A 10,874-nucleotide genomic window follows, 5' to 3' on the forward strand; every position below is an offset into this window, starting at 1 on the left:
TTATTTCACACAAAGCTGGCAGAGTTGGTGGCTTTTTGGTTTTTCGTCAAAGAGACCAAATCCCATATCCTCATCTGACTCCTCCGACTCTTCTTTGCTTCCACCTTGTCTGGGGCTGCAGCAGCAGGAGCAGCTGCGGTAGTGGCGGCGGCCACAGGGGCAGCAGTCACAAATGCAGATGGATCAGCCAGGAAGGCCTTGACCTTTTCAGCCAGTGGGAAGGTGTAGTCAGTGTCCACAGACAAAGCCAGGACCCGCTTGTACCCATTGATGATGGAATGTGGTTTTGAGGCCACAGGTGGGTAACCAATCTTCAGACAGACGCTGGCAAAATTGTGGACAGGAAGCGGGTATGCAGAGTCTCCTCTGTGATGTTAAACACTTCAGGATTGTAGATGCTGCCATTGTCAAACACCTGCTGGATGATCAGCCCGAAGGAGAAGGAGGAGATGTTCAGCAGGGTGGCCTCGCTGGCTCCCACCTTGTCTCCAGTCTTAATCAGCTGCACATCACTCGGGATTTCATTGGTGCCTCTGGAGATCTTAGTGGTGATGCCCAAAGCCTGGAAGAAGGAGGTCTTCTCGGGGCCAAGACCAGTGTTCTGGGCTGGCATGGTAACCTCACACGGAGCAATGGCATCAGCACAGGCAGCAGCCGACACCTTGTTGGCCAGCAGGATGTCCCTGATCTCAGTGAGATCCTCTTTGGTGAACACAAACCCCAGGGCCGGGTTGATGTCCAGGTGGCCCCAGATGTCCTTGAGCATCATGGTGTTCATGCCCATCAGCACCACAGCCTTCCCGTGGAGGGACATGCGGATCTGCTGCATCTGCGTGGAGCCCACATTGTCTGCACCCACCCACGATGAAGCATTTCAGATAATCATCCATGAGTTGAATGATCTTAAGGAAATAGTTGGACTTCCAGGTCACCCTGTCTTCCCTGAGCATCACTGTAGTGTGTCAGGGATTGCCACGCAGGGTTTAAAGACGATGTCACTCTCATGAGGATGTCTGGCGAGAGAAGAATATATTTTTTTATCTTTAAAGTGATACATTTTATTATGTCCAAAAAATCAGTTGTAGTATTTTATTTTACATTGATATTATGTAAGATAAATACAAAAGACAATCAAGTTGTCTCATGAACTGGAAGGTGACTTATTAATTTTCTTTCATTTCCAAACCTCATCAAGCAATCGCTATATTTATAAAGTAAGTCAGCTGAATGTTTAAAATCTAAATTAATTTTAAGATCTTCAATTTGTCCTGTTGAATAGTCACAATAGTGACATAAGTAAATTCCCTCAGATAAATGTGAATTTAAATGCTTGCAATATTCTGGCATAGTTGAGAAGCCTTTCCCACAGTCATCACAACCTTGAGGGAAAATTTTAGTGTGTTCAATAGCCACATGCCTGTTCACATTTGTATGAAGTCTAATCTAGAAGCCACACAATTGACATACGAAGAAATTTTTACATTTGTCAAAGGTAATTTTGCTTAACAGGCTGTATTGTCCATGTTCTCCATTGTTAAATCTATCACTTAGCTCTATTAGTTTACACACATTCTCCTTTACCACTTGGCTATGCAAATCTTCTGGATCATTTGTCTCATGTTCATAGAACTGACACAAGTACTGCTCATCACAGCTGTGCTCCCGGAAATATAAGTAGAGTTCACTGCTCGAGGAGCACTGCACGTCACACTGCTCACACCAATAGAAGTGGTCATGGAAATGAATGTCTGCAATATGCTGGCTGACGTTCTTGAAAATGACTGTTTTGTCGTCACAATATTTACAAATTTATAGATCCTTCTCATGGAGTTTGGCATGCTCAACCAGAAGCATGTTGGTAGAGAAACTTTCTTTGCAGGCTTGGCAGACATTTGAATCATTATGCTTATGCTTCAGGATCATATGCAGCTTTAAATCAGAAAATATTTGCTGTTGAACTCACAAAGTTTGAATTTATAGAGGCTGCTGCTATTAGCGCTGAGCAAAGGCCATTTCTGCTGGGCAGTCACATTCAAAGCCTGGTTCTTGTCAATTTTACAAAGTTTAGCTGGTGGCTCTTCATCAGTCTGGTGGTGGAGACTCTCAGAAGAATTGTTTTCTCACCACAACAAGATCAAGGTAAGTAATCCAATAGAAAAATGGGCACAGGATATGAACAGACACTTCACCAAAGAAGACATTCAGATGGCCAACAAGCACATGAAGAAATGTTCAAAATCCCTAGCTCTAAGAGAGATGGAATTCAAAACAATTCAGAGATACCACCTCACCCCAGTCAGAAGAGCAAAATTTAACAGAACAGCAAGCAACAAATGCTGGCGAGGTTGTGGAGAATCTGGAACCCTCATTCACTGTTGATGGGAGTGTAAAATGGTGCAACAACTGTGGAAGGCAGTATGGTGCTTTCTCAAAAAGTTACAAATAGACCCCTCCCCCCGGAAGTTTCACGATCCACGCGTGTAGGGGGCGCCCCCGGGTCTTTGAACAGCCGGCTCCGCGCACTTTTCCAAGACCATGGCCAAGAATAAACGAAGAGAGCAGAAGCCCAGGAATGTGTTTCACATAGCAAGCCAAAAAACCTTTAAGGCTAAAAGCAAAGCAAAGCCAGTCACTACAAATCTTAAGAAGATAAACATTGTGAATGATGACAAAGTCAACAGAGTAAATAAAGCTTTCATAGATATACAAAAGGAGCTTGCACACTTCTCAAAAGGCCTTTCTCTTGAACCTCTGCACAAACAATCGGTTCCCCACCAGCAGCATGAAAAAGGACCAGTGAATGTTGACGAAGCCACACAACTAATGGCTCTGTTATAGTAACTGTGATGCTGCCACATCAGGCCTCCACACCTCCCCCCCAAAAGATCAATAAAATCAATGCTGTATAAAAAAAGTTACAAATAAAGATACCATTTTACCCAGCAATTCCACTACTGGGAATATACCCCAAAGAGACCGTAACTGACATTCAAGCAGATATATGCACACCCATATTTATCGCAGATTTGTTCACAATATCAAGGAGTTGGAAACAACCTAAGTGCCCATCAACAAACGAATGGAGAGAGAAGCTGTGGTATATTCACACAATGGAATACTATGCTGCATTGAAAAACAAGGAACTCATGCAATATTATTAAAAATGGGTGACTCTGGAGGACATTATGCTGAGTGAAGTATCTCAGTCACAAAAGGACAAATACTGCATGGTGCCACTGTTGTAAACGGGACTGACCTTGGGGTTGGAGAGAGACTGAGAAAGATGGGTTCAATAATGTATATTGCATTGAAACAGATGAGGGAGGAAACTGTTTAAAGGGGATATGTGATTAGGTATTTTTGTCATGACAGGAGTCTAGAGTAAAGGCTACATGGTGGAGTAGACCTGAGGGAGGGTTTGTAAAATAATGAAAGAATTTTTCTTTTCCTTTTCCAAGAGGGTAGTGTACTAAGGGGGAGGGTTGGGAGGGGAGAAAAGTGTAAATGAATGAATGGAAATCCAAAGTCTCTGTAAATTTTTACTGAAATTAATAATAATTTTTTTAAAAAAAGAATTGTTTTCTGTCTCTAGGTCATAATACTCAGAGATTGTGTGGACCTCTGCAGCAATTGGAACATCTTCAGTGGTGTGAACTTCTATAGGGCTCTCCTCTTGGGTCTGCTGGTTAATGGATTCAGGTGAGTTACGTTCTTCATCATAAATTTCAATATCAGTTGATTTTTCTGTAGAAAAGGCAGTGTGGTCTGGAATCCTAAGTACAGGACTGGGACCAGGTAGTTCCTATCTCGGTTCCTGTAAGTTTTGGCAAGTCATCTTATGCCTCTGTATCAGATTCATAATTTTGGGCATGTTATAGGAGGCTCCCATCCTTGGAAAGGACATCAGGCTCAGAAAAGTGGAGGTCCAGCAAAGGAGGGGAATACCCTCAATGAGATGGATTGACATGATGACTGTTACAATGGGATGAAGTGTGGCAGAGGTAATGAGGATGGCACAGAACAGAGTACAATTCAGATCCATCCTTCATAGGTTCGCTAAGAGTTGTAGTCAACACGACAGCACCTTTGTTGTAAAAATATTTTAAATCTGTCTGTCTTATGGAGCAGACACTGTAACAATGATCAGAAAAAATTCCACTCACTCCATCTGCAATCCTTCTTATTCCAGAGGAATCTGAATAATGAGGAGAGTGTAAAGTCTTCCTTTTTCTTTTTCTTTTTTTTTTTGGGGGGGGGAGATATTCATTCATAGTGGCACCTTGGGCCTGGCCGGCCTGGCACAGCTCCAAGGAAGAGGGTGGTGTCACTGGGGCCTGGCATTCCCAAGTGCCCCATCAGGCTGGCCCAGCTCCCTCCCGCACGCCCACACCCAGCCCACCAGGCTCAGGTGCTTCACTTATGTTATAGAATATTAAAGGCCAATGTATGCATACAGATCTTATTCTATTTCTTTGACCTCTGGTGAAATAATGTTACTTGCTGAATAATTTAAGGATCTGTACATTTCTTTACCAAAATAAAAGTAACATAAAAATGCTAAATTTTAGTGAAATAAAAAAAAATTATTATTATTTTTGGCTAAAGATAATATCAGCAAACAGGCCAATCATACAGAATTCTTTTCTAACAAACTTTTTGCCAGAATGGAAACTTTTGTTCTTATTTTTGAGCAATGATCTAAAATAAAATGAACAAAACAACAGTGTTAATACATGTGCAATCCTTAGGTGTGATACAGGTATACAATAACAATACAGCTTTTGATCAGATACAGCACAAATTTTACTCATTAAGTACAACTTCAACTCATCAGATACAGCACAAGTTTTACTCATCAAATATAACTTTCACTCATCAGATAAAGCACAAGTTTTACTTATTAAAGACAAGACAACTTCTACTCATGCAATCAGATCTGATAAAAGCAGGCATCAAAGTGCTAAAAGGAATGAAGAGCAGAGAACTTCTGCTTCCAATACTACAAAATGAAAAATGGAGAGCTTCTGCTTCCATTCTTACAGGTTCCTGTCTAAAGTACAGAAACCAACACAGGCACAACTGTGCAGCAGATCCAGATTTGGAGTGAGCAACTCACGTCAACCCAGTCACCCAGATCTGAATGGGCAGCTCACACTAACCCACTCACCTAGATCTGAATGGACAGTTCACACTAACCCACACACTCAGACACTTAAAGAGTTACAGAGGGGTTTTCAATAAACAGGAGATTAAAGGTTTGTAAGTGACTGGCTGAGGAGGGTTAAGTCTTTGTGGGTGAGAAGATCTGTAAGACAATGTGGGGAGTAAACAGTAATAGGCTGTGAGAGTATGAATTTAAGAGCTTCTTTGGCTAGTTCGGCTGCAGCTCCAAGAACACGCAGGCAGTGTAACCAACCTTTGACAGTGATGGTGAGCTGCTTAGATAAGTAAGCAACTGGTTGGCATATTGGTCCTACAGGCTGTGTAAGGACTCCTACTGCATGGCCTTAGAGCTCATCTGTGAATAGGCAAAAAGGTTTAGTTGGGTTGGGAAGGGAAAGAGGAGGGGCAGAGATAAGGTTATCACAAAGTGTGAAAAAGGCTTTGTGAACTGTGGTGGAGGAAGTGAGTGGGCCTATGGGGGTTTCACAGGCCACATTGTAAAAATTGCTAAAGCAGCAAAATTTGAGACACAGTGCCCAGTGCCGGAAGAACCCCACAAGCCAGAGAAAAGAGTGTATTTGGTCTGCGTTTTCAGGCAGTTGTAGAGCTTTAATAGTTGAAATGTGATCAAAGGTGAGAGATTTTGTGGTGGGGGTGAGGAGCACCCCAAGGTATGTGACAGAGGGGTAAAGACAGCTGAGCTTTGGCCGGGGAAACACAAGAGCCTTTGATTCCTAGGAAATTAAGGAGTAGAGCAGTGTGACGGTGAAAAAGATCATAGGAGGGACTGCATAGGAAGAGATCATCAACATATTGTAACAAAATACTGGGAGAGAGGGAGAGGGAGGACAGATCTTGGCTAAGTGCCTGACCAGAGAGCTGGGGGTTATTGCAGAACACCTGTGGGAGCACAGTCCACACTAGTTGTCACGACACATGGGTATCAGGGTCTGTCCATGTGAAAGCAAACAGGAAATACGAGTCAGGATGCAAGGGAACTGTAAAGAAAGCGGTTTTTTTAGATCTAAGACTGTGAAATGGGTGGTGTTTGGTGGGATCTGTGATAGGAATGTATAGGGGTTAAAAACTACTGGGTGTATGGGGATGACTGCATCATTAATGAGGTGCAGGTCTTGAACAAGTCAAGAGGCTCCCAATGGCTTATGGACTGGGAGTATAGGAATGTTGCAAGGAGAGTTAGTGGGAATTAGGAGGCGTTGGCCAAGGAGCCTGGAAATGATAGGAAGTAGACCACATCTGTGGGAAATAGAGATTGGAAACTGAGGTCGAGAAGAAAATACTGCAAGATTTTTTAGAGAAATTAGTACAGGTGTGTGGTGAGAGGTAACTACAGGCTTTGAAGTGTCCCATACAATTGGATCTACTTCAGAAGGGGGAAGGGGCAGCTTGATATTTGGGGAAGTAGACAGGTGAGAGATGAGAGGAAGCAGGAGGGAGACATTTGTAGAGGGAGATGAAGTATGAGGTATAGAGATGGTTGCTTGAAGTGATTGCAAGATGTCTCGACCTAACAGGGGTATGGGGCAGAAAGGTGTAACTAGGAAAGAGTGTGTCAAAGGTGTATTGTCAAGTGTACAGGGCAAAGGAGGAGTTCGACGTGGAAAAGTAGGTTTGCCATCAATTCCCATGACTGCAACCTGGGAAGGAGTAGTAGCACCTGAAAAGGTGGGGAGGATGAAGAAGGTAGTGCCCCCGCCCCCATGTCTATAAAAAAAAGATATAGACTTGCTAATGCAAAACCTATACTTGGACCAGGAGGCAGTCGTCAGAACAGAGCAAGGGAACACTGCATGGTTCAAAATTGGGAAGGGCATATACCAGGGATGCATCCTATCTCCATACCTTTTCAACCTGTATGCAGAACAGATTATCTGGGAGACTGGGCTTTATGAGGAGAAATGTGGGGTCAAGATTGGTGGATGATTTATCAACAATCTGCGTTATGCGGATGACACAACCCTGCTTGCTGAAACTGAAGAGGACCTGAAGCACTTGCTGCAGAGGGTCAAGGACTGCAGCCTCCAATATGGATTGAGGCTCAATGTCAAGAAGACAAAGATTCTCACCACTGGACCAATTGGCAACATCAGGATGGATGGTGAAGAGATTGAGATTGTACACAGCTTTAGTTTGCTTGGCTCCACAGTCAACACTCTTGGCACCAGTAGCCAGGAAATTAAAAGGCGCATTGCCATGGGAAAGTCTGCTGTTAGGGACCTCTCCAAAGTACTGAAGAGCAATGGTGTCTCTCTGGAGACTAAGGTGCATTTGATACAGGCCATGGTCTTCACAATCACTTGTTACGCATCAGAGAGCTGGACAATGACCAGGGAGGATAGAAGGAGAATTGATGCCTTTGAGCTGTGGTGCTGGAGAAGAGTATTGAGAATACCATGGACTGCTAGGAAAACAAACAGATTTGTCCTGGAAAGGGTTAAACCGGGTGGCTCCTTGGAGGCAAGGATTCTGAGGCTCCATCTAACATACTTTGGACGTGTTTTGTGGAGAGACCGGTCCTTGGAGAAGGACTTCATGCTTGGGAGGGTGGAAGGCCCTCTATGAGGTGGATTGATTCAGTGACTGGGATAATCAGGATGGGAGTGTCGGAGACAGTGTGATTGGCACAGGACAGAACAGAGTTTAGGGCTGTTGTACATAGGGTCGCTATGAGTCGCAAGTGACTCAATGGCACATAACAACAACAACAATACACTTACCCGCTATCCAAATCGTTACATGAGGCTCAGCAATGAATATGGGGATCTCGGAAGCTGGGCAACGTCAATCTTCTTCTTGTAAGACCCAGGAGTTCCAGAGGTGGGACTGCCTCATAGGTGGACTGTAGCTCACTGCAGCTATGCACAGCAAGTGACCGAGTCACAGTTGGGCAGTCGCTTTGCCAGTGACCTGGCTTTTTTTGCAGGCTGGGCATGGATTGATTGGCTGTCACGGCTGTGACATCCTGGCGCAGTGGCCATCCAGGCCACACTTGAAGCAGACTCCCAGTGGAGTGGTATTGCACCCAGGACCCTTCTTACCCTGTTGCATTGGCCAAAGGGCTGCCACTATGACTTGGGTTTGGAGCGCCACCTGCTGATGCATGCAGGCTTGTTTAGCTGTTTCAGCCCTGTCCTCCCTGGAATTAAAAATTTTGAAAGCCATATTTACCAGATTGCTGATTGGGGTTTTAGGGCCATTTACAGCCTTTTTGAGTTTTTCCCGAATATCTGGAACTGACTGAGTGATACAGTGAGTAGCTAGGACTGTATAGCCAGGAGTGGTGGAAATATCTAAGTGAGTGTATTGTGTTAGAGTTTCAGTTAGATGGTTTAAAAATACAGCTGGATTTTAATCAGGGCCTTGGTAATCTCCTGAAGCTTGTTGTAATTAATAACTTTTTGAGCAGTAATTTGCATGCCTATTAAGAGACATTGGACTGTGCAATCTCACCAGCATGTACCGTCTTGGCCCTGTTAATAATTCCAGTTTGGCTCAATATCTGGGACAGGAGTGGCATTATTAGCATAGTTTGGTCAGTAAGGTGAACCTGATCCATATGTACACGAGTGGCAGTTAAAATGAAGTCTTTTTCATCAGGAGTGAGAGTAGAAGTGAGAATGACCTGAAGTTCATGCCAAGTTAGATCATAAGCTTGAGTGAGGTAGTGAAATTCCTTATGATTTTGTGTAGGATTTGCAGAAAAGGAACCAAAGGGCTTTTCTAGAGCAGAGAGATTGGACAAGGGAAAAGGAACATGAACCCAAACCACACCTTCTGCTCCAGCCACTTCATGGAGAGGGCAAAGGAGGTGGCTGCATTAGGTGAGGGAGGTTGGGAGTATTAGAGCTGAGTGGAGGGGACTCATGGGAGTGAGTGTGAGAGCTAACCGGAGAGGGAGGGGGTAACTTCTGGTTGGTGGTAGGGAGGCAGCAGTGGAGAGAGAGGGTAAGGGATAAGAGTGGCTCGAGGCAGAGAACTTAAATCTTCAGGCAAATCAAAAGAGGAAGAGAAGGAAGAGGGAGCTGAGGGAAGTTCAGTAGAAGGTAAAGAAGAAGGAGGGCTTTTTCAGGCTAGAAGAACTTGAGCAGTGGAACAGTTCAAACACAGTTCTGGGCGAGAGTGAAGAAACCAAAAAGCTTGAATATAAGGTATCTCTGAGTCTTTACCAAGATGGTAGCAAAAATTGTCTAGTGCTATAAATAGAGTATAAACTAAGGTGCCACCCGAGGGCCAGTGCAGCCTGTCATCCAATTGGCATTGGGGCCAGGAAACAGTACAGAAAAAGATTAGAGGTTTTTTTCCGTATGTTTAACTGGTCCTGAACCTTAGGCCAATGAGAACGTAAGCACCCAAGCAGTGTCTTGGGGTCAAATTTGGAGGATTGTGAACCCATTTTCACCTTGTCCCAGGGCAAAGTGTGGAGAAAGTCTGGTGTCCCAACACTTGGTCCACACAGAGCAAGGAGGGGGTCAGCTGCTGGAGGCCTGGGGCATCTCCTCAAACCCACGGAGTTCAGGGGCTGAACCTGGTTCAGTGAGACACAGGAAGCCCTGGGGCGCACCACAAGCAGGGTTCCTGAAGAGCAGTACAGGGAAGAGAGGTGAGGAAAGGGTTGCAAATCACTTACCACGGATGGCTGCTAGGAGGAGCAGCAAGGTATGGAGAGGGCCTGGTTCAAGGCCTGGTTCTTGGTGGAGGAGTGGCCTCTAAGAGGCACAAACTCCTCCCCAGTTTTGTGCCACCAAGATGTAAGGTAAAAAGGCACAGAGAACCTGGTGAAGTGAAACAAAGAAGTTTATTAGGAGCTCCCGGGCAGGTTTACAGTCTGAGGCCAGAGAAAAGCAGGGTCAGGCAGCAAAGTCACAAATGAGGAAATTACAGGCCAAGTTTTATAGGTAGGGGTTGGCAGCTTGGTGGTCAACTTTCCATGGAGAACATTGATTGGGTGGCCTTTGTTAGTTCCCAAATATGGAGTCACTCAGTCCCTTTAGGTGAATTATGTCATTGCTGACAGTTAAACAAGGTGTGATTGGTGGTCGTGCTCTTTCCTGATTGGCCATTGCTGTCTTACACCAGGCAGATTGGAATGTCTCCCAGAAGGTGCAATCAGTATGGAATGTTGTCCAGCTCCCAGGTGGCCTTTCACATATAAAGTTCACCATTTCATCTATTTTAAATTGGCATTTAGTACAGACAAAACTTAAGCAAATATCACCACAGTCTAGTTCTAGAACGTTTCTCTCATCTCAAAAAGAAACCCTGTACTCATTAGCAGTCACTCCTGCAACTACTTTTTTTGCTTTCTGTGTTCAAGGACTTGCCTATTCTGAACATTTTCACATATCTGGAATCATCTTTTGCACAGCTTAGCATACTCATGGCATATCCATATTAGAACTTCATTTCTTTTTATGGCAGAATAATATCCCACTGAATATATGTTGTTAGGTCATAGCTGACCCTCTAGTAGGTTTTCAGAGGTAGTAAATGGCATAGGACGAGATTGCCCATCTCTCTTCTGAGGAGTGGCTGGTGGCTCTGAACCATGGGCCCTTGAGTTGACAGTTCAGCTCTTTATCCACTAGGCCACAAGAGCCCAGAGGCCTATGCCACATTTTGTTTATCCATTCATTGGTTGATGAACACTTGGGTGTTTTCCACGTTTTGGAGATGGTGACTAAAGTCTTACC

At 44.3% G+C, this 10,874-nt stretch overlaps 3 pseudogenes; 1 reads left to right on the top strand and 2 right to left on the bottom strand.

The window, feature by feature from the left end:
• Window positions 1-950, bottom strand: LOC102862328 (annotated as a pseudogene).
• Window positions 951-1,131: 181 nt separating this feature from the next.
• LOC102877179 lies at window positions 1,132-4,271 on the bottom strand (annotated as a pseudogene).
• LOC102876780 lies at window positions 2,536-2,838 on the top strand (annotated as a pseudogene).
• Window positions 4,272-10,874: the final 6,603 nt, after the last annotated feature.

The sequence above is a fragment of the Elephantulus edwardii genome, unplaced genomic scaffold (genome assembly GCF_000299155.1).
Source record: "Elephantulus edwardii isolate Elephantulus edwardi_28Jun2011 unplaced genomic scaffold, EleEdw1.0 scaffold00152, whole genome shotgun sequence".
Taxonomy (NCBI): Eukaryota; Metazoa; Chordata; class Mammalia; order Macroscelidea; family Macroscelididae; genus Elephantulus; species Elephantulus edwardii.